The sequence below is a fragment of the Gossypium raimondii genome, chromosome 5 (genome assembly GCF_025698545.1).
Source record: "Gossypium raimondii isolate GPD5lz chromosome 5, ASM2569854v1, whole genome shotgun sequence".
Taxonomy (NCBI): Eukaryota; Viridiplantae; Streptophyta; class Magnoliopsida; order Malvales; family Malvaceae; genus Gossypium; species Gossypium raimondii.
In genome coordinates, this window is record NC_068569.1 from 36741459 (window position 1) to 36766718 (window position 25260).

Below are 25260 nucleotides of genomic sequence, written 5' to 3' on the forward strand. Positions count from 1 at the left end.
CCCTTAAGATTGGAAATCATTCTTTTGATTTGTTTCTTTCTATTAGATTCTTTATTTGAATATTTCTCTAGCCTCTTTTGTTTGCCAAAGTTGTCACTGTAGGTTCTTCCATCATCTCCTATAACAATCACTATGGCTTTTCCCTTGTTACTCTTATCTCTATCTTTATTACTACCTTCATTCCCTCTATATGTACATTCAACATTAATCCACTCTTGTTTAACACCTTCTATCTCCATTGGTATATACACAAGATCTAAAGTTTAGCCTATCATATTGGTAGCTACCTTTGGATGTTTATTTCCTCCAATGGGTCATTAACAAGGAGCATGAATCCTTTCTATATTAACTCTTTGCCTCCCTCAATCAACCCCAAACCATCTTATGCTCTCCACCATCGTTTACCTCTCCACTATCACAACACTAAACCAATACCTAGTGCCCCTTCAAGCTACTCCCATCACCACTTTTATAAGCTTCATTTCTTCAACTCTCTCTCGAACACCAACTCTCAACCTAACTGAACCTCCATCATTTTTTGATCATTGCCTAACCACCAACGTCCCCATGCCAAAACTATCTCGCTTAACCTTAACCCTTTTTGCACCAACCACCTTCAATCATTACTACCATAACAACACTCAACAAAAAGTAGCCAACAACCAAATAACAAAAAAAAAAAAACCTATTTCAACACACGAAAAATTGACCTAAAAAAAAAAGAGAAGTCAAGAAATATTAAAAAGAAAAAGAAAGAAAAAAAAAGAAAACAAACCAAAACTTAAACTTAAACAAACATAAGGGATTATTTTATAGTTTACCCTATATAAACATTACCAAGTATTAAGCTTGCACATAAAGAATTTTAAATCTCCCAACTTAACCACTCATCTATTTTAAATTTTGTTTTAAAATTATATTTTAAGCTATTTATTTTAATATATATATATATATATATATATAGTTATTGAAGACATAAATACTTTTATAATAAATTTTGTTGCTTTTAAAATTTTTATTTGTTTAACTTTTTTTCAATTGAGTTGATGTCTATTTAATTTGTGACACAAACTAAATAAAAAAACTTTATAACTACTATAGATAAATAATAGATCCCTACTTCCTTTAAAAAGAAAAAAAAGATCCCTACATTATTTTGTGATATGATTTAACAGATAAATTATAAAATGGCCACTAAATTAAGGTTAAAACTATTTTTGTCACTGAACTTTTTAAAATTATATAATAGTCACCAGCGTTATTAGGTTGTTACATTTTGATCACTTGTTTATGAAAATGATGATGTGACACATTAACTCAAATGATTGATAACTAATTTGGCCCTTGAATTATAATTAAAATATCAATTTGGTATTTTAGAATTAAAAAAAACACACGTAGAATTCTAAAATTATGAAAATAATAATTTATTTTTAAAAATGATAAAACATAAATTTTAAAATTATAATTATATAGGATTATTTTAATGTAAAATTATAAATTTCTTTAATTAAAATTAGTATTAGGTGAAATGTTTTATATAATATTTGTGAAAACCATTTTGATTGTTGCTATCATTAGACAAATCCTAAGTAGTAGGAGAAATATAAAAAAAAGGTTTAAGGGTGTAAAAAACCTCAAACTTTAAAAAGAAAAATAATTAAGGCTCTACTCTTTTTTTTGTACTCAATTAGGTACTTAAACTTTCAAAATGTATCAAAAAGGCCCTCAAACTTTTTCAAAAAAAGCAATTAAGCCCCTGCTTTTTATTTTTGGCACTCAATTGGGTACTTGAACTGCCAAAATGCATCAAAAAGACCCTCAAACTTTTTCAAAAAGTAATTAAGTCCCTGCTTTCTTTTGCACTCAATTGGGTACTTTAACAGTTGATTGTTAAAGTTAATTGCCCTAATTTTTTTCAGTTAAAGCCACACGTGTCACAACAATTGACTGTTAAAGTTAAATGCTCCTAATTTTTTCAGTTAAAGCCATCACATGTCACGACCACAGCGTGACATGTGGCAAAAAAAGTTATAAAAAAAAAATCAATAAAAGTTATAAAAGTTATTAAATTTTAATAAAAATATTAAAAATTAGAAAAAAATATAAAAATCGTAAAAAAATATAAAAGAGTGTAAAATTTTATATAAATAGTAATAAATTATAAAATATATAGAAATATAGAAAAAAAATTATAAAATTTTATAAAGTCGTAAGAAAATTATAAAATGTAAAAAATATATAAAATTTGTAAAAAAATTATAAAAATTATCGTACCAAAAGAATCATTTTATAATTTTTCTATAACTTTTATTGATCTTTATCTTTTATCATTTTCCACCACATGTCATGCTGTGTTGCGACACGTGATGACTTTAATTGAAAAAACTGGGAGTTGTTAACTTTAACGGTTAACAGTTAAAGTTAATGGTTAAAGGGAAATGTTTTTTATGTATTTTATAGTTTTTTATGATTTTTATAAAATTTTACAATTTTTTATATTTTGTTACGATTTTTATAATTTTTTTCTAATTTTTAAGAAAATTTAAATATTTTTATATTTGTATTAAAATTTAATAATTTTTATAACTTTTATTTATTTTTTATTTATTTTTTTCACCATGTCATGTCGCTGTTGTGACACGAAGTGGCTTTAACTGAAAAAATTAAGAGCAATTAACTTTAATGATCAACTGTTAAAGTACCCAATTAAGTGCAAAAAGAAAACAGGGGCTTAATTGCTTCTTTTTTTTTTTTTGAAAAGTTTAAGGGTATTTTTTACGCATTTTGAAAAGTTTGAAAGTCTTTTAAAAGTATTTAGCATGTGGGGATTTGGATGGGGTTAAGATTATAATCAGATTTTATTAGATTTTAATTAAATCAAAACTCTCCTACTTTTATTCCTTTTGTAACCACCCTAAACCCATCTTCTTGGCTTCACATTCTTTTTCTTTTGCTGCTATACTACCATTCCAAAATCTTTCTTTTGATTCCTTTTTTGTTCATCTCTGTTCTCTTGAGTATTAGAAAAATATTAATTTTTTCTTCACATGGATTAAATTTTGGCTGCAACGTAAGTGTTATTTTGTTATTTCCTTTTTTTGTTGTAAGTTTCTTTCAGTTTTGAATCAAGATGGTTGAATTGTTTGTTGTAAGTTTCTTTCGGTTTTGAATCAAGGTGGTTGAATTGTTTTCGAAGTATTTGATTAGTAATTCTTTGTGGTGTTCAATTAGACAAAAGGGGTGAGAATCCAACTCCTCCATCAGAGTAGGCTTCTAGTTGGTCGCTGTTTTCCGAGTGGTAAGTGTGCCAAAATTATTTTGGAGGCTGAGATTTTAAGATGTTAAGATTGTTAATTGGTTGGGTTTTGATGAATTGATTGGTGTGTTTTGTTTGAAATTCTAGGTTCGTAGGTTCCCGATAGTGGAATGGGTCAAATACGTAATCAAGTGGGTGAAAATAACCCAAAAATCCCTTAGAAACTCGACTAAAATTACAAAATAGAGGTTGTACGAAATTTCCTAGCTTCCACAAGGTCGTGTGGCCGGGCCATGTGAGACACACGGCCGTGTGGGATTTAAGCAGACCGTGTGTTGTGGTCGTATGTAGCACACGATCGTGTGGGATTGTGTAGCCTATGTGGCTAGGCTATGTGAGACACTCGGCGGTGTGAGTCATTATAGACCGTGCGTTGTGGTCGTGTGTAGCACACGGTTGTGTGGGATTGTGTAGCCCCCGTGATTGGGCTGTGTGAGTCATTACAAACCATGTTAGTGGTCCGTGAGGCTTTTGGCCCGTGTGGGCCTTTTGGGCCAATTTTAATTAAGGGTCGTCTAGAGGACTTGATATTTGGGTCTGAAGACATCGTAAGGGTCGAAAAACTGCAAGTTTAATACTTAGGTTTGTATGAGTAACTCTAAAAGCATGTCAAATATGTTAAGCTAAAATTGAATCATAAGTTCTAATATTTGTTAAACAAATTATGAATGTAAGCATGTCATGTAACATATGCTATATGTATATATGCCATCTGTTGTGATTAATATATGTGTATGATATTTATATGTATGGGGTGGGTTATGTATGATGGAGGGAGTGTATATGGCAGTACATACTGCAAATATGGCGGCTAGATTGCAACACTAAATGTATGGCAGCTTTGTTGCAATTTTATAGGTGGCATATCGCCACATACCGGTGTGATTGGATGGAGGGACTCATGAAGTCCAATATGGTGTGATTGACTGATTGGAGATGATGTGTAGCAGATAGGGGTAGGATTTGATATGTACATTATGGTATGATATTATATGTCTGATATGTTCGAGCATGTTATGCTACATTGTGATAAGTTATAATCTGATATGGTATGAATTATTTGAAGTAAATGAGTTAAGTGATGTTCTGATATATAATTGACGTGTAAGAAAAGTGTGATTTTGGAATTTGGCCCAATTCACATTGGGCTATTAGCTCACGTTCTTGTATGATTTGTTTCAGGTAATCCTCCAGCTTAGCATTGGACGGTGTCACTGGAGACTCGGGTTTCACATTTGATACAACATTTTATGGTTCTGACTCATTTGTTTTGGGACATTTCAGACTTTATTAAGGTTTATTAATTTTTGGATATTTTATAATTCGTTTAGATTGTTAGGACTTGAACGGTTTATCTCGCCTAAGCTTAAATGGTTAATAATTCGACATAAGGTAATTAAAATGAACTCCGATATTTCAAATGATAAGCTTTCAAGTAATCGCCACTGCAAACTAAAATTTAAGGATTTCACTAAAGATGATTTTGGTGTGTTTCAGAAATAGGGATTTTAGCTTGGTTTATTGAAATGATTGGAATGTTTTGTAAAAGAAAGAGACGATAGAAATTTTCAACCCGCGAGAAATTGGATTTCTTCAAAATAAACTATGGTTTTCTTTTGTTTAGTGATGTAACCTCCATAATCTGATCATAATGTTTAGGTCGGGTTTGGGGTGTTACAAAGTGTGTCTTTTATTGTGCGTTTTTTAGCCACATACAAATTCTATTTCCCTAAATACTAAAAAATGGCTTATATCTTTCTTTCTTTTTTCTGATATTGACATATACCATGATTTTTCCATTTAAGCCACTAACAAATTTGGTTTTTCAAAAAATTATAAATTTATTTAATTTAATACATATGATCCATAATAAAATAAAAACTTAACATTTAAAATATATATTTAATTTTAATATATTTTTAAAATTTTTATTTTTAAATATTTATAACTTATTAAAAATCTAATGGTGTCAATGAATACTTTTATATTGTTTGTTTGTAATATCAAAATTTAAAATTTTTTCTAAAACAATTATTTATCCAAAAAGCAATTGCAATTACTAGTATTTTGAGTAAAAGCGAATCCTCATTAGGGCCTAGGGTGTGTTGGCCTCTCCAAAGCTTTTGAAAATTTTAATTTTACTTTAGATTTTTTTGAAAATTTTAATTTATTATTAAACTTTTAAATCTAAAATTTTTAAATAGAATTTTTTTTAATTTTTATAAAACCTCTAAGTGTTGAAAATTCTTATTAAAACTCTCAAAATTTTTAAATGTTTAGTTAGACCAAGATATACCACTAATTTTGAATCAATGAAGATCATAAAATTTTAAAATTTCTCACCGTAAAAGGATTTAGGTAGTGAGTCATCGTGTAAGGGTGATGGTAGGTAAAGCTAGAGGTCAGGTCGTTAATAATTTGAATCAGAAAACAGATTTACGAGTCAACCTTGGGCAAAGAAAAATGAAACCTGGGCCGCGATTTTCCATTTCCCTTTTCTTTTTCTTTGTTTGCCTGAATGACTTTGGAATTCTTTTCTAGTAAAAAAGAGCAAAGGGACTCAGATTTCAAATCCTTACATGGACTTGTGCTCTACTTCTCTCCATCTTCTCTAATGAATTACTCATTCTCTTAGTATTACATTTCTATAAACTGCTGTCTGCTTCCTTTCGAATACGTTTGCTCCTCTTTCCTGCAACTCATCGAGTCTCGTCATGGTTGATATTCTAAGGTATGAATACCATCCTTTCCTTTTGCTGGGTTTTCGATTTTTGTTTCCCTTTCAGCTTCAGCTTCTGCCTCTGCCTCTTAATTGATTCCTATTTATGAGCTTTACTCTTCTTTTTTCCTTTTAAAAAACAAAGAAAGAATTGTTTGTAGTGTTGTAGGCATTACATGATATCTTGAAATTTATTTTTATTTTACTTTAATGGAAGGTGTTGCAAGCTCCTCCTCAGTTCTTCAAGGGAAATTAATAAACTCACACTTCTAACTTTGTTCTCATTAGAGATGACACCCAATTAAATCTATACTATTATTCCTACCAGATTTCAACTTAATTATAAAATTATCAAAATTTCTTTATTTCATAAAATAAATCTATTATTGTGAAGGTAATTTTCTCTTCTCATATAAAATCTTTAAAAAATTTTGCTTATGAACTCAAAACACTGTAATTTTTAATATATCGATAATTTTTCATTTACATCATTAATGTGCCATAATTTAATGCATACAATGTTTGCTTGATTGAATTAATGTCACGAGCTAACTTAACTCTAAATAAAATATTTAAAAATCTTTTTTTATAGAATAATGAATATTAATGCATACTATTTTATATGAAATGATTTAATAAAACAACTAAAAATAAAAGGGTTGAACTTGAGCCTAAATAGATCTCTTTTATATACTCTACCACATTGAATATTCAAATATGAATTTGTGCAGATGTTTTAAAATTTGAATCTATTTACTATTAATAATAGATTCCATTATTTTATTTGATTTTATTTAAATAACATTTATTAATGAGATATTTGAATATGTTAAATACGAGAAAGGATTGTATAAAATATAGACGCCACATCATCCTCTATCCCTTACCAATTATTTAATATCATTTCAACATATTTTTCCATGTCATTGACACATCATTTTGGTTTTTTTTAAAGCTTAAATCGTAGACCCTAAACCTTCATTTTTAAACCTCAGACCCTAGACCTTGGACCATGGACTCGGGATCCTAAAACCATAGACCATAGACCCTGGAATCTGAACCCTAAACCCTTGACCTTAAACCTTGGACCCTAAATATTAGACCACAGACCCTGAACAAGTGACAAATATGTCACATCATTTTGTATCATTTACCAATTATTTAATGCCATTTCAACATCTTTTTTCATGTCATTGACACATTATTTTGGTATTTTTTTAACCTGAACCCTAGACCCTAAACGTTAAACCTTGAACCTTAGACCATGGACCTTGGCCCTAGATCTTGAAACCCTAGACCATGGACTCTGGATCCTGAAACCTTAGACCATGGACCCTCGACCTTGAACTAGGGTCTAGGGTTCAAGTTTAGGGTTTAGGATCCACGGTTCAAGATTCAGGGTCTAGGGTCCAAGGTTCAGGGTCGAGAGTTTAGGATTCAGGTTAAAAAAACACCAAAATAATATGTCAATAACATGGAAAAATATGCTGAAATGACCAATATATTCAAATATTTGAATTGGAATTCATTATTTACAAATATCCAAAATTATTTGAAAGTATAAAATAAATTGGATAATTGAGGTTGGAGGTGTTTATAATTACATTTTCTCTGAATCCATTACGAATTCTATTCATAATATTTAAAATTTAATATTATTTGATTCATCAATATCTGAATCTAAAAAAAAAGCCTAATACATTTAAAAAAACCCTCAAACGACCATATTATGTTTAAAAACCCTTATACTTATTTTGTATTTAAATAAGCCCCTAATATGTTATTTTATCCATTAAAACCCTTAATTTTAATTTTACTTGTCATACTTTTATTAGTTACAAATATTTTTTTATTAAACACTCATATATGGGATTAAATATCTTTTAATGTATTAAAATAAAAAAATCAACTATATTAAAAGAGTTTTAATATCATACATTTGAGTCTTTAGTAATGAAACCTTTGTAACTCATAAACTCATGACATGTGTAAAAATAAAAGTAAAAGATAAAATTTTAACTAAATGAAAATTAAAAGCTTTAATAGGTAAAGATAATAGATTAGGGTTTATTTAATTAGAAAATAAGTATAAGAGTTTGTTTAAAGATAGCATAATTCTTTGAGGGTTTTTTTATATATATTAGCCAAATTAAAACATATATCTGTAAATTTTGAAATCTGCCCAACCCATTATTATCCTTCAACTAGTTTCTTTGTCGTATGATTCCCAGGTTCGCCTGTAATAATTAAAATATATTATTATAATTTCGTATGTAAAATATGTTTTTAGTTGTTTATTTAAAATATATTTTAATAAATTAAAATATAAAACTTTACGTAAATTTTGTTTTAAAAATAAAATAATTCAAAATTTAGATATTTGTAATATAATTAAGCAATAATAATCATTAAATTTATGTCAAAGGAGTAATATATATTTGGTGAATTATAAGAGGATGACAAAACCTTAACAAAGAATGCGACTCAAAACTAAACTATACTTAAAATGTGAATACCCTAACTATCATGCCAACACACGAGATTTAAGGAACAATATATTTTAAACAAAACATTAATAACCTAAAACTTTAATCCAAATAATTGAAATCCACATTAAACATTATGAAAATAGGTAATAAATAAATTAAACCAAAATTTATAATTCATTTAAAATTCAAAAATAATAAAATATTTATTTTATAGTCAAATATGCAGTAATTATTTTGAAAGTAAAAACGTAATCAATATTTTAAAAATTAGACTAGTAATTGAATTGATCATACCACACCCATTCAACTATCGATCTAACCTATTCAAATGCTAGATAATCAATATTATATTAAGGCAGACAAAACAGGAAAGAAAAAAATGACATTCATTTGAATAATTACAAAAGTCAACAAAATGAACCAGTTATTCCAATTTTATTATTTTATTAATAAAAATTAGTGGCTAATGATTATACATTAACTCTCTTTCCTTCAAGAATTACAAATTTTACCTTGAAATAAAACACAAATACAAATCAAGAAATAATAAAAATATTCGGTCACTATTCATAACTAGCTATTCTTCATTTTGGAGAATACTCATAGCCAAGGAATTAATCATTATGAATACCACAAAAAAAAAGAGTCAAAATCATTAATCACATTACAACTCATTTGGTCAAAATAAATAAAGAAAGCATTTATGTTCTTAAGTTCTTTAGTCTTTTGAAATAACAAAATGAAATAGAAAATAAAGCTTTGCAAAGTTTCTTCACCTGAAATAACTCAACGCTGATAGCGGCAGTGGCAGCGAGCTTCAGGGCGGCACAAAGCTAAGAAACTAATAAAGCAAATTGTTTTTTTTTTTCTTAGAAGTAGTGTAGATAGGGTACCCATTGGGGGGACTTTTATTATTATTCTTTCTTTCTTTTTCTTTTTGTGTTGGATACATAATGCTATTTTTTTTAGCTTTTGGGCCGGTAATCATGGACTTTTTTTGGTTTAGCTTAGTCCAATCTAGACTAGTATATGAAAAACTAGTTCAATTAATTTTTTCGATTGAGGTTTATGGTTCAACCGCAATTTTTGCTAGTTCACGGTTCAAATGGGGTTTTAACCTTCTTTGAATTAGTATATTGACTAGTTTCCGATCCAATTGATTTGTCTGATTTGATTTCAATATCATTGGACATAACCATAATTTTGAAAATACATTAAAAAGAGTCTATAGTTATAACAAAATGAGCTCATTTCATAACAACAAATAGAGTTACCAGGATAATTAATGTAAATTCTAAGAGATAAAGATGTATAGAATTTAAATCCATTAGGACTCTCATTTTGTAGATAGGCACAAATCTCAACCGTTGAAGTAATTCGATTTGAATTGTTGGATCTAGAGAAGTTTAACTATAAATGGATACCTTTTCCCCTCATTTGTAAGGACTCAATTGTAATCCTTTAAAGTAATAAAGATACTTAGAGAACATTTACTCAAACACCTTGTGTGTTGCTTTCTTATGGCATTTTTTGTTCTTACGTTGCTCTTTTGTCTTCGAGTTGCTTCCACTTTATTTTCGGTGCTTTGGAGAATTTTTATCAAGAATTCTTACTTTGTGAGAGTTAGGCTAACTTAGGTGAATTTGGAACCAAGAAATCGCCTAAGGCTGCATAGATTGCGAAATTGAAGTTCTAGCCCCGTGACATTTATAACTAGTTTTGACCATATAGCAATCATCTAAAAACATCACTAAAGGATATGATCGATATCCTCTAGCTCAGCCCCACATAGGTTGCATTTAAGGTCCCTTGTAAGATGCCTTTGTCACCACTTAGCATTAGTCATCAAGCTATCCTGGAAAATGAGCCTTAAGAAGGCTCACACTCTTTAGGGAGCTCAAACTTTCCAAACTATTTCACAAGCCTTGTCTGATACATTAGAAATAGTTCCTGGTACAACTTCATAAACACTCTTTATCGTAAATCTTTTGTTTTGATTCGATACCTAACTCAAAATATCATCAGGATCCAAAAATTTTGGGGGTTTAATTGTCGCAATCCAATACCTAATTTCAACAAGGATTAAATGAGCAAATTTTCCCCATGCACATTCTCCATCATACATTACCATGCGACTAACTAGAACATGCACACCTTTGGAAAGTGAAGGGCCTTGCCATAAAATTTTCAAAGGACCAAAACCAAGAACCCATTGTCCTTCCAAAAATCAATACAATTACCATTACCCAAATTCCACAAAATTCATGATCTAATAATATCCCACACCATTCAAACCTCCTTCCAAAGTCGAGTGTATCGAGAATTTCTAAGGGTGATTGGTAAAACCCCCTATTTATACTTGGAACGAATAACTTGAACCCAAAGATGGTCTTTTTAAAAAACCAAATTGAAAGTAATTTTCATAAAAAAAAATGCATGGCTATGTAGCTCCAAAGTCCTTAAGCCAAGGCCATTATCATTAACGGTCTTACAAACTTCATTCCATCGAACCAAGCTCAACCCTTTCTTCTCTATTGTACCACCCCAAATAAAGCTTCGTATCATCTTTTCTATTTCAAGACAAACTCCTTTATGAATAAAATTATATTGCATAACGTAACTCAAGATTGTTGCTAGGACAGACTTGGCCAGAGTGATACGACTAACCAATGATAAAGTTTTCACCTTCCAACCAGATAATCTTTATTTCATCTTCTCAATTAAGTAGTCAAAGGTAGTTTTGGTAACTCTAGTGTGAAGGATAGGTACTCCAAGATAATTGCCAAGATCCTCCACCACTTGAAACCTGAAACTTGAGCTTATATTGGCACGAATACGACTTGTAACATTCTTAGAAAAAAAGATTTGGATTTTTTGAATATTGATGTGATACCCCAAGGCTAGACAAAATTCCTTAAGAATTATATTAATTACATTTAGTTTCTCTAAAGATGCCTCAACAAAAAGCACTAAACCATTCCTTACTAACTTCATCGGCCACCAAGAACCCAACTCAACTTCTGTAGTAATAACTTGGGCAAGTCTTTCTATGCATAATACAAAATGGTAGGGAGAAAAATGATCTCCTTGTCAAATACCCCTCGTGGGAGTAAATTCTCTTGACAGGCCTTCGTTTCACAATAGTTGAAACAAAATGGATGCAACACACCATATAATAAGTTTGTGACATCCATCTGAAAAACTAATGTCACCCAAAGTGCAATTAATAATTTTTCATACAGTTTCTCAAGGTCAATCTTGATGGCCATCATACCATTTTTCTCATATTTCAACCTTAATGGGTGAATTATTTCCTATGCTATAATGATATTATCTACAATATTATGACCAATAAAAAAACTCACTTGATTCAAAAAGGCCCATTAAGGAAAGAGAGGTTTTGACCTATTCACCACCACCTTCATAACAATTTTATATAAAATAATGCAAAGGCTAATGTGCCAAAATTGACTTACCATTTCCAGGCATTGAGTTTTAAGAATCAAAATCAGTAAAGTCCTATTAAACCAACAAGGCATGACATTGCCAACAAAGACTCCTCTAACAAAATCATACACACTCTTGTCAACCACCCCAAATCCTTTGAAAAAAATATGGCGTTAATACCATCAATTCCCGACACCTTAAAGGGTTGCATATCCATTACCATGTTCTTAACCTTCTCGTCCCCTATTGACCGTCTCTAAACATACTAATATCCAGAGTGTGAATGTTGCAACTAAAGATATGGAATTGAGGTGGTGTCCGCAAGTATACTGGTCAAGTTGTAATATAGTTTTTACAACGAAGTAGATGAGTACTCCGAGGATCATAGCCAAAGGAGGCGAGTACTAAATTAAATTTAACCTAAACGCAAATAGAATTAATTAGTAATTAAATAAATTATATTACAACTGAACATAGAGAAGAGGTTTTTTACTTTTATAAATAAATAATAAAAAAATGCATAAATAAAGTGAACTTCAAATAACTAAAATCTAAACTCAATCAAATCTAAATATGGGTGATTAACTCGCTTCGGTGGTCATAACTAATTCCTATTTCCAGTTTCTATTCAATCAACTAGTCGTTACCTTAGCAAGATCTCTCAATCTTCCACTAAACTAATGAGTCAGCAATAACTACTTATCTTTCGACCTCACAATCAAGATCAATTCGGGGCTAAGGTGTTCACAAATAGACCATACAAATTTTGGGTTAATTCCCACCTAAATGACTTTCTAAGGTCTTCAAGCCTAGGGTTTAAGTTTTTCCTCTCCCAAACAACTGATTTGCTAAGAAAACCCTACATAGTAATTAGTCAATCACACATTCACTTGCTAATCCTCCATAAAAGGATTAGTTCCTCATGGAATCCATAAACATATTAAACTTGATGACAAATATATGCATGAAAAATAGATTAAGAATAAGGTTTAGATAATCCTAATGGCATTCAATTGATGAAATGTAGAAATCCTCAAACGTTTAATTGTGTTTACAAACCAATTCTTTGAAGAACACAAAGGAAAAGAACTAAAAAGAAATCTAAAGCCTAAAAGAAAAGAAAACTGAAAACTAAATTACAAGTGAAAACTAATAATAGGGACAACTATCCCTAAACAAGTGTTTGAAGAGCCTATTTATGGAGATAGGGTTGATCGTCATCCTCAAACCTAGGTTAGCTGAAGTTTTCATGTTAATTTCAATTGTACAGACCAAAATGCCCCTCACTTGTAATTGTTCCCATACAGGGCTGGTGTCACGACACCCTAGTGCCTATGTCGTGACACTGGAGGCAGCATGCCTAGTTCAAGTTTGGCTTCAAGGGTATGTCGCGACATCCTATTGCTGTGTCTCAACACCAGTGGCAGACTTGAAATTCTTGTATTATGCTCCCTATGTTGCGACATTAAACTTCTCATGTTGTAATACAACAACCAACCTTGAGTTCTTATGCCTTTGAATGGTATCCTGCACACTCACTAAGTACGTTAGCTCACTCTTACGCCTTATTCGGCCCCTAAGGTTATAAAAATATTCAAAATACACATTTTATTGAATTTAAAGCTAATATGAAAAACTTAACTAAAACATAATAAAAATTCTTATATTCAAGCTCCTCAAGTATGAAAACTAGTTTAATCTACTACACCGTATTACAGCAAATCACCTACCACACTATCCAATAGGACCTTCGCATCTCAACTAATTGGTTGGAAGTAACCTCATATCTCATAATTCCTCAAAGTAGCATCCCGAGTAAACAAATACGACAATAGTTGAAAGTCATTTCTTAAAGAACAGTGGGATCAACGTATCATTCATTGCAATTATCCTTTAATATACTAATGTGAGTGCCCCGTCGACACAACTAGTTGACATGTAAAAGAATTGAGTATTCCTATCACCATTTTGAATCTACTGAGCTCGAGATTTTTTAAACCATAAGCTTTCCTTCTGTTCAAGGACCAACTCAAGTTCAAATTTCAAATTTTGTTCAAGATCTTTTAAGAAGTGCAAGGGATGTCTTTCCAAAGCATGTTGAATACTTGCAATCCGAGACATCAACTTTTTTTTCTGCCAGTCGATATAACCAAACATGTCTTTTGATCAAATATTAACTTCATTAGTAAAACTTTCACTGTTGGTGTTGGATGTTTACCTCTGGGTTCCAAGTTTGCTTTAGGAAATCTTTGAAATTCAGGTGAGAGAGCCACACTGTCACAAATTTAAATGGTCGTTAGTGGCCTGAAATAAGAAGAAAGGGCTGATGATCACTACCCACCCGCTTTAAATGATGTATGGCCGAGCGCAAAAAATTCATTAACCATGCCCTATTACCAATAAACCTATCCAGAAGCTTTAGGAGATTGGCTCTTGACCAAGTAAAACCAAGTTCGGTATAACCTAAGTCTTCCAACCCAATATCAAACATGCAATCTCTGAACAGAGAACTCGCTTGGTCAATTGCCACACTTTCAAGATTATTTTCCTCCAAAAAACTAATCACATTAAAAATACCTTCGAAAACTCAAGACATGTTCAAAGGCCTCAAATGTAGCATTCGATCCCATAACCTATTTTGCTTTCTAGTGTTTCGGCTTGCATACACTGCTGCAAGAAAGTAAGCTTTTTTCTCCTTGGTACATAAGAATCTAGTGTGAAAAACTGATTATCAACTCAATTACATCAATATTAAAGTGGCTCAACCATGTAATTCAAATACTGCCAGAAAAGCCCTAAGCTTCCACTCTAAATGAATAATCAGACCTTATGTTCTTAATAACCTCATCTGATTTCCTCCCGCTAACAGTTGTTTCCATAAGAACAAGAACATGGGGCTAGTAAATCAACAACAAAGTCTTTAATATTCTTATAAACTTGACACTAGTGTCACGGGCCTAGATCTTTAGTCTAAAAGTCGCACCGTCTTAGGTGATTTCTTGGGTTCAAATCCTGCTTAAGTTAGCCTACTCTTGAAAACTGAGAATTCTAATAGAAATTCTCTAAGGCACCGAAGCAAAGCAAAAGCAAACTCGAAAAAAGAAAGAAGCTATGAATGAACAAAAAGTCACAGAAAAATAGTGCACACCAAGTGTTTGAGTAAATGCTCTCAATAGTTGAGCTCTATTTATAGCTGAGGCGAAAGACCTCTATTTATAGTTGAGCTCCCCCAAAACCAATGGTACAGATTGAGCTACTTCAACGGTTGAGATTAAAGCCTATCCATAATTGAGAGTCTTAAGGGTTTAAGCTTTATAAAATCTTATCCCTTTAGGATTTACACTATTTACCCTAGTAACTTTAGTTTTACTAGAGTGTTTCATTAGGCCACCAACGCTTCAAGTAGATGGGCTTCTCCATTGGTTCCACAAGTTAGACTAGTTCAAGCAGATCAAATGTGCCCCATTTCATAAGTTGATCTCTATGAAGTGCTTTGTGCACAATGGTCACAAGCTTTGATCCATGGCGCATGACATTCTCCCCTATCCATTCTCGCGACACCCTCGTCACATCCTCAGAATGGAATTGGTTAGACTCGTCTTGGAACAGTCTCGATGCTTCGACTGATTATCAACTAGTCTCTCTATCGGGTAGTTCTGCTCTTCGAAACATTTGCCTTGGTTTATGTCTCCGTCTTCGCCTAACTCGAATTGCATTTCTCTCATGTACATATTGATCATAAGAGGCCACCACTCTTACTTGCCCCTATTGTGACTTGCCTCAATCAAGATCTTCTTGATCCACACAAATAGGCTTAGGCATGCCTACATTGAACACCAGGTTTACCTTGAGTCTTGCCACTAACTTTGGAATGTAAGCCCCTCAGCTTACCCACTTCAGAACTTTGAAAGGCTCATTGTTTCTTTGCCAAGCCAATGGTAAGTCATAATGTAAAACACTAGATATGTGTTTGAGATGTACCTCGCTCGTAGCATTTACTCTATCCCACTGTCCAGTTTGTATCACCATTTTTCCCTCAAAGTCTAATGCACAACCCACTTTTTCCCCTAAGTGGTAGCCCCATTGATAACTCAATAGGTTTCATATCAATATTCTACCCTTATAGCATTTCCAATGGGGTCTTTGTAGCACTATCATATACCAAGTCAATATCCCCACCACAGGGAACATCCTTGGCTAGTTGGATTGCCAACAATACCTTGGTTCCACCCCTTGTGTCTCGACTTACTAGTACAATGTATTGTTGTTATCGAGTATCCAAGATGCAAATGTAGTCAGCAAAAGAAATCAGCAAAGCATCAATATTGTGAAGGTAATTCAAGCCAAACACGAAGTTGTAATCATCTAAGTGTACTACCTCAAAGTCTTCCTTGTCTTTCCATTGACGATATGTAGCTTAAGTTTTTGTTCTACTCTCACAATTGGGACCTCCTTGGAATTAACAATCTTGATCTTTTTAGTAGATTTTCTTATTGAGAGATGAAGTTTACCCATGACTTTTTCGGATATGAATAGATCTGATAGCTCTGTATTAATAAGAACACTTTTTCTTTGACCAGTTATGTTGATGTCCACATACATTAACCCTTTCTACTTTCGATCCCTATTTACCTTAGCAGATTTGAGTATCACGGACCCAAGCTTTAAAGTCTCAAATTCAACAGGCTCAGCTTCATTCTCTTTACTCATCCCAGACATCTTCTATCGCTCTAAATAGTCTCGCATCCTATGTGAATCACAACATAAAAAGCACTTCATTGGCTTCTTCTCATTCTTTCTGACCCTCTTGGCTTTTGACAAAACACACAATTAAACCAAGCCTCATTGATGCTCTATCTGGCTTGTCCCTTTCGACAAAAATCATAGATTTTTTTTGGACAATCCCTCACCATATACGAACCATCACAAATGAAGCATTTCACTAGTCCCTTCGGTTTATTGTTGGACTTCCACTTCCCATTATGTGATTTTTCGTTGCCACTATTCTTACCATTGCCACCATTGCCATTTCCATCTTCCTCATGGTCTCTCCCACCATTGCATGTTTCTTTAGGCTTAGAAGACTCGAATTTGTCTTTCCTCGGATCAAGCTCGATAAAAGATTCTACCTCAGCCATGGCTATAGTAAGCTTAGTGATACCTTCTCGACACAACTTTTGCTTCGCCCAAAGCTTCAACCCATCTTCAAACTAGTAGAAAGCTTCTTTCTCACTCAAGTCAGAGATTTAGAGCATCAACTCATTGAACTCTCGAACATACTCCCGAATAGTACCTTATTGCATAAGCCAGCACAACTTAACTTGAGCCTCATCGAAATACTTCAGGTAAAACTACATTTTTAGTTCCTTTTGGAACTCCTCCTCAGTCTTAATCGTGGTCCTAGCTCATCTCTCATCTATGGACCTACAACGTCACCATAAAAGAGTGATATTAGCAAAATAAACTGCATCAATGTTTACCTTAGTGGCATCATCCTCTATGCCTACCATACGGAAGTACTTTTCCACCCCCAAAGAAAATTCTCCACATCTCTCGCAAACCTTGTCCCATTGAACTCTTTCGATTTAAGTATATCCATCTTATGCTGCTTAAGAACTAAAGTCAACTTTCCTTTTCCTACAGCAGCTCTGTACAAAGCAAGCTCTCCTTCGAGCTCCTCAATTTTTTCTATCACGACCTTAGTTTCCTCCTTCAAAGTCACAATCGAAGCTTCAAGAACATCATTACTCTTAGTCAAATTCTTGGTCTATTCACCCATGGAGGCATTGAAGGCCTCTTTTAGCACATCTCGATTGGCACTAAGGGCCTCTGCCACATAGTCTCTAAGTTGCACTCTCATCGAGTCTAACCATCGGTGCGTCCCTCAACTACCTTGGGTGTTTCCTTCACATTACTCATGATTCTTCGAGATTGGTCACCTTACCTTTTAGAGCCAATAACATATCCCTCGATCTGTTATTTTTCCTAGACCTCCCACGGGTCTCCATCGAGACATTCTGCTCATTTCCTCTTTTTGCAATTGATGCCTTCGAACACTGGCTCTGATACTAACTATCATGGGGCTAGATCTTTAGTTTGAAAAACTATACGACCTTAGACAATTTCTTATGTTCAAATCTTGCCTAAGTTAACCTACTCTCAAAAAATGAGAATTCTAGAAAAAATTCTCTAAAGCACTAGAGCAAAACAGAAGCAAACTCTTAAAACAAAAGAAGCTATGGAAGAATAAAAAGCCACAGAAAATAACGCACACCAAGTGTTTGAGTAAGTGCTCTAAATAATATTCAATTACCTTGAAGGTTTACAACTGAGTGAATAAAAATGAGAGGGAAGACTTTTATTTATAGTTTAGCTCCCCAAAACCAACGATACATATTGAGTTACATCAATGGTTGAGATTAGAGCCTATCTACAATTGAGAGTCCTAATGGATTTAAACTCTATACAATTTTATCCCTTTAGGTTTTACATTATTTATCTTGATAACTCTAATTTTACTAGAGTGTTTCAATGGGCCACCAATGCTTCAAGTAGATAGATTTCTCCATGGGTTCCATGAGTCGAGCCAGTTCAAGTAGCTCAAATGAGCCCTATTTCATAAGTTGACCTCTATGGGGTGTTCTGTGCACAATGGTCATGGACTTTAACCTGTGGCCCGTGAGACTAGTAACACATTGGAAATTCTAAAACATGCACTTCATCATGAATAATAAATTAGATAAAATCAAACTTACATAGTTATGCTAACACTGGTATGAGCTTCAATTAGACAGTCTAAGTTCATTCGGGTCAGCCATGGCACTATCAAAATCCTCATCATTGGCCTTAGTTAACTCTATCTCACCACTAAGTGTACCAAGTTCCCTCAACATATTGTCCACCAATTTAAGGACTTGCAAGTTAATCGGTGTTTTGAGTTTTGGTTATTTTCAAACCTTGAAACCTTTCCTTGACGCATTTTTCATTAAGGCTAAAACTTTATCAATTTTCTCACTTAAACGCTCAATAATCTCATTGTTACCCAAGTCGTATCCTTCATTCCTTAAACTTCCATTCGGTCCCTCTACAATTCTAGCTACTTTGTTTGACTCCCTATTTAAAGAAACCTACTGCTCAGTAACCATATTTTGTTGACTTCCATTATTAACGTCAATAGGGTTAGCCAATGTGTTGTTAATCCATGCATAACAAACTTTTTCATATGTTGCAGTAATTAGGTTTACACCCCATTCCCTTTAACTCACATTATTGGGCTCATCCCATCTCTCCCAAAGCCTCCCATATCTTTGCTATTATACCATGTACTTGAGAATCTTCATTAGTTATAATTCCCTCCTGCAATTCCTTCTTTTATATAATATATTATTCCAACATCTTTTTGTTTGAAGGAATGGATATGTCTCTATGAAAATAACATTTCATTGTTATTAAAATAAATATTTGTTAAAACTAAATAGTTTTACATGTATCTTTTTTTTTTATAGTTTGCATTTGTCTAACTCAATGATATATCAAAACTTTGGCTGTTGTTTGTGAAAGTATTGGAATAAAGGGTCTAATTACCGATACTCAACCAAAAGGTATTGAATCGGGACTTAGAAGTATTGATACTCAAGCCTAGAAATGCAAAATTTAGGCTAAAATAGTGCAATTAAAAATACTAAAAAAAAACAAAATGTAGCAAACATAAACCTAAACCATAACCAACATATTTGGTATCCAATGTCTCATTCAAAACATGCTTATTAGGCGGCATACATCATAAAAATGAAAATTGGTAGCCTTGGGAAAATAGAAACCAAAACTATCAACTTTTGCTTGCTAAAAACTTCAACAAAATTTTATTTAAAACTTCTTTAGCAAACAAAACTTGTAACTCAAGATGATCTAATATAACCAACAACAATAGTAAAACTCAAACTGAAATGAAAATGGTATTAACAAATAAGATAATTTTAAGTACATGCCATGCTAAAACCAAAGCATAAGTCTTTATGGAAATAAAAAATAAATTTGTGAAGACTCGAGATAATGTTGCTTGACCAATGATCTCTTCAAATCTCTACATATGATCTGCACATGGAATGAACATTTGAACATTGAGCTTTCCTTAAAGCTCAGTGGTGCTCAACTAAGTTCTAAAATATCATGTAACCAAAGCTAAAAACAAATGCAAACTATTAATTTCACAACAACTAAAAAATTATACCTAAACAAAAATCAAAGGTTAAATTCTAATATGAGTGTAGTATACGAAAATTATGAATTTAATTCCTAGACTTTAATTTGGTCAGTTTTAGTCCCTCTACTATTCAAATTTTTAAATTTTAGTTCTCACCAAACAATAACTATTAATTTTATTAAGTTCCAGTATTTCCAAAGTCTGATGCAACAAATATATTATCATTTATGTAATGTCATGTTAACTTGTTATTTTCCACTACAGCAAAACAGGCTTTTAGTGGCGTCTTTTTAGGCCTATAACGGCGCTTTTAAGCATTGCTAAAAGTATTTGCGGCGCTTTCACAAGAGCCGCAAAAAAGTCGCTAAGTCGTTAATTTTGGCAGCGTTTTTTTCACATACACGCCGCTAAAGAACATGACCATTAGCGATGCTTTTATCACAAACGCCGCTAAAGATCATGACCTTTAGCAGCGCCTTTTTCACAAACGCCGCTAAAGAACATGACCTTTAGCGACGTTTTTTTCACAAACACCGCTAAAAGTACCGTTCTTTAGCGGCGTTTTACAAAAAAGCCACTAACTTTGGCAGATTTGTAGCATCCAATTTTCATCCATATGTAACCCTTCCTATAGCATGGAATCCAACCAAAAACAACAGATCTAAATGATACTTCAAATTCAACGAAAGATATATGATATAAATTGATAAATGAAGTATAATTCAAATTATTCTTACAATAATGTTAAATTTTAAAATGTTAAAAATATTCATACAATAGTCTAAGATGGCGGATGTTGCGACTGCTAAAACATCTTCATCATATTCTGAAGCTGTAGCTGGAGTGCGTCGTACTTTTTGCTCTACTTCTCTCGCTGTTGCCTTCGCTTTAAGTTGTAGCTGGAGTTCTTAATATTTTCTTTCAGCTTCTGCTTTAAGTTGAGCAATTCGCTCATCTGTGCTCGCTTGCATTTGTGCCATCTAGTCTCTTAATTTTTGAACTTCAACTTAAGCCTGACTCCCCGAAGGCATGTATTGCTGTGAGTTGGATCCAAAATATTGGGTTGGGTTAACAAAAGATCCTTGAAATCGAACCTGGTCATACCTTTTAGGACCCAAAACTTCAGTAATAATCCAATTATCTATGTCGTCAAGATGAACAGATCTATCACTCGAAGCAATCGCTTCATACTCCGCCTTTTTATCCTTTAGTTTCTCCTAATAAATCAATCAAAGAGTTAGAAACGTAATATATATTATAAAAACAAATGCAACATAACTTAACATTATTTACATTACAAACAAATAACTAAACCATTATAATTAAACACTATAAATATTTAAAATAATTCAAATTTTATTAAGTAAACATATCATAATTTCTGTAGCTTCAGAAGTCATAGGAGATTCATCTTTCTTCCTATGTGTAATGTCGAAAAGCTGAAGGCGTCCAACTTTTGACCGATTTACGTTCCTACAATATAGTAGTAAAAATATTATTTAATAGAAAGTAATAAATATTTGACACTATTAATAAATTCAAAATACCTCAGCCTCAGCTACATAAGCAAAGCTTTTCGACCCAGCTGTGTGAGTGAATTTCTGTTTTTGCCTGCTGCTTGTTCTAACTTGTTCACAATCCTACATTATGAAATTATTATTACGTATATCGTAAATACTTTAAACCGAAATAATTATAAGAGTTTGGAAGTATGTAATACCCTTCCTTTCTTTGAATTCCAAAATCTAATCGCATCTTTCCATTGGTACCTCAGCATTCCCGACGGGACATTTCGCATTTCTCTTCGAGGGTTATTTTTGTCTTAAAATATTCTTTCTTTAAAGTACTTTTATGGTCTCTCCATCTTTTTCCCAATGCCTTCTTGACATAATTATCCAGACCTCTAAAGCAAACCTCTCCTACAAAAAACACAAGTTTAGAAAAGTAAATATAAATGAAACTTAAACCAAAGTATTATAAATTACATTCACGTTTTGTTACATTAATATTTTAAAGAGCTTGATTTCTGTTACTATCAGGCATTTGATGCCATGACTCGTAGTTGATAGGCAACATATTGGCATTTCGTGCTATAATGCCCAAATATCCTACTAAAAGTCGAGCTTCTGATCCAACAGGCTGACCAAGATTGTTTCTAGATACTTTGACATGCTCAACAGGATTTAACTCGTATAAATCTTTAAGTAGCGTACGTCCTCGACCTCTACGCGTCCCATCACTTTCAGTTGAAAAATGGTATATTATAATATAATATTTTGAAAAAGAAATCAATAATAAAAGTCAACATGCATGTAAATTAATTTTAACATTATTTTTGAATTTCTTTAGGTTCGTCAGGTGTATTCAGAGCATTCGAAGATCCAATAGCAGTCTATTGTTTCTTCCGAATTTGGAGTATTTTGAACAATACTTAGAGCTCGCAATCTTCTTCTAGGCATTTTATCTGCAATACACATAAAATAGTTAAAATTTTAGTAACTAATTACAACAACAATAGTACATATAAAATAGTTGAAATATTTAATAATACCAAGATTTAAACCATGATATTACACATAATTAAAAAATCGTAAAATCTTACTACATCATAATTCGTAAATATCTTCATCAACATCCTGGCGAACCCATTGAAATTATGTACTAGTACTAGGGATATTTTCATTTAAGTTTTGTTCTAGAAAAGACAAAGTTTCTGATCTTTCGTCGATGTCATCTCTACTTCCGTTGCCCATGTCAAACAAGTCTCTAGGGATGTTATGGAGTACAACGTACCAACCCTCATCAGTTGGATCTTTCGAGTAAAAAACTTGTTTCACTTGAGAAGAAAATACATACAGCTCATCTATCAATTGTTGTCCAGTGTGAATCAATCGAGTGAAGTTCCCCATTTTAAAACCAAATTAATCTTGTTTAATTTCATGAGCAGTATTAACATCAGCCCAATCACCTCGAAATAAGACAACTTTCCATTTGTCATACTAATCCAACTCAATAATGTCAGTAAGAAGCCCGTAATACTCCACATTTCCCTTAATAGGATTACTATCCCTAGCACTAGCATAACTTGTAATTGAAAAATTAACAACTAGTCCACAATTTTTAGTTCTCCTCAATCTCTCGCGATATTTCGTATGAAATTTGAATCCATTGATGAGGAAGGCACTATATCTTTTTACTACTTTATTCGGACATTGGGAAAGCCATTTAACTTCATCATTAGTGTCCTTTCGACTCCAAACCTATTGAATCGAAAGTAAATTGAGTAATTATAAATGTTATGAGAAAATATTATTATTTGTTAGTGAAAGCTTCAATTGCATACCGTTTAGCTTAACCATCCATGAAAAGATTCTCTGAATAACTTATTAATCTCTCAATGTTGTAATCTTCGGGAGCGTGAATGAGATCTCAAGATTTGTTTTTACTCACTATGTTAAAAAGAGGTTTACTTTGTTAGAAGATAAACAAATTAAAAAGATGACTATTTATCAAATTCTAAAAATTAATTGCATAATGGTTCCATTGAATCGTGGTGAAAAAGAACATATCGATGTGCTTGTACCCACGAGCTATCATCTAATTCTACAATTTCAACTTTGCCAATTGGTTCTCCATAACTTTGAAATAAATAAGTTTCGATCAAGTTATGATCAGTGAGCCCAACATTTTTACTTGGTCTGTTCAGCCTTGTTTCAACATCTTCTAAATATCTAGAACAGAAAGTCATACACTCCTCTGCCAAGTAACCTTCTGCAATTGATCCTTCTGGATAACGCTTATTACGGCAATAAGACTTCAATTTGGGTAGGAACCTAAACACGATATACAACTTTATCAAAAGTTGTAACTAAAGACATAGAGGTGAATGAATTAATAATTTACAAATAAATTAGCACATTTCTAAAGGATACATCCATCGATAGAAAACGGGTCTACCAAGTATTGCTTCATGAGGGAGATGGATTAGCAAGTACACCATAATAGTGAATAAGGGAGGTAGGAAGATCTTCTCCAAATTGCATAAAGTCAAAGCGGCTCGATTTGGTACTTTGTCAAGTTCTTCAACATTCAAAACTTTGCCACAAATGGCTTTCATTATATTGGATAGTTCAATTATACAAGATGTCACCTTTTTTGACATAGAACACCGTAAAGCAACTGGCAGTAAATCTTGCATCAAGATGTGATAATCATGTAATTTTAAGGAATATAGTCTTTGATCTTTAAGACTCACACATCGAGATATATTTGATCCATACGCATCTGGAACCTTTATATCCTTCAACATCATACAAAACATTTCTTTCTCTTTCTTCGACATTGAAAAAATAGAAGGCGACAACCGATATTTCCCTTTCATAAGTACTTAAGGATGAAGATCACACTGAATTCCCATGTGAACTAAATCAAGTCGACTCTGAAGATTGTCTTTCGATTTTTCATCAATGTTCAAAATTGTCCCAATGATGTTCTCGCAAACAATTTTCTCAATATGCATGATATCAAGATTGTGTCGTAAAATGTGATGCTCTCAATAATGCAACTAAAAAAAATACTTCTTTTTTTCCACAAGTATGCCTCTTTAGGATCATCCTCTTCATCAGATTCATCATCAGATTCATCCATCGATCTTCTCTTTATTTGCGTGTTGGGCGGTTGATTTATCTTCCCATAACTGAAATTCATATATTTCAATATGAATAAGATTTCAGATCCAATTGTCTACGAAGGAGCTTCTCTGAACTCTTCAGTACCGTCAAATAGAGTACTCTAAAATCTATATCTATGATTTCCCGGTAACCATCGAAGATGCCCCATATAAGAGAACTTCTTCCCATTATATAACCATTTCGAACATGTTTGCGCAGCACAACAAGGACAAGCATAACGTCCCTTGGTACTCCAACCAGATAAATTGGCATAAGCCAGGAAGTCATTAATAGACCACAATAAAGCTGCACATAAATTAAAGTTCTCCTTTCTCAATACATCATATGTCTCAACACCTGCCCATAACTGTTTTAACTCTTCAATAAGTGGCTGCAAATAAATGTCAATATCA

At 32.5% G+C, this 25260-nt stretch overlaps 1 protein-coding gene across 2 annotated transcripts in view; it reads left to right on the plus strand.

Annotated features, from left to right (window-relative positions):
• Positions 1-5760: 5760 nt before the first annotated feature.
• LOC105765996 (cysteine-rich receptor-like protein kinase 2) overlaps positions 5761-25260 on the plus strand; it is a 41892-nt gene continuing 22392 nt past the window's right edge. Inside the window, exon 1 of one of the 2 annotated variants that reach the window (XM_012585288.2) lies at positions 5761-6050. The gene's annotated coding sequence lies outside the window, so the exon portion shown is untranslated. The remainder of the gene's footprint in view (positions 6051-25260) is intronic. The other variant, XM_052631634.1, reaches the window with a different exon arrangement.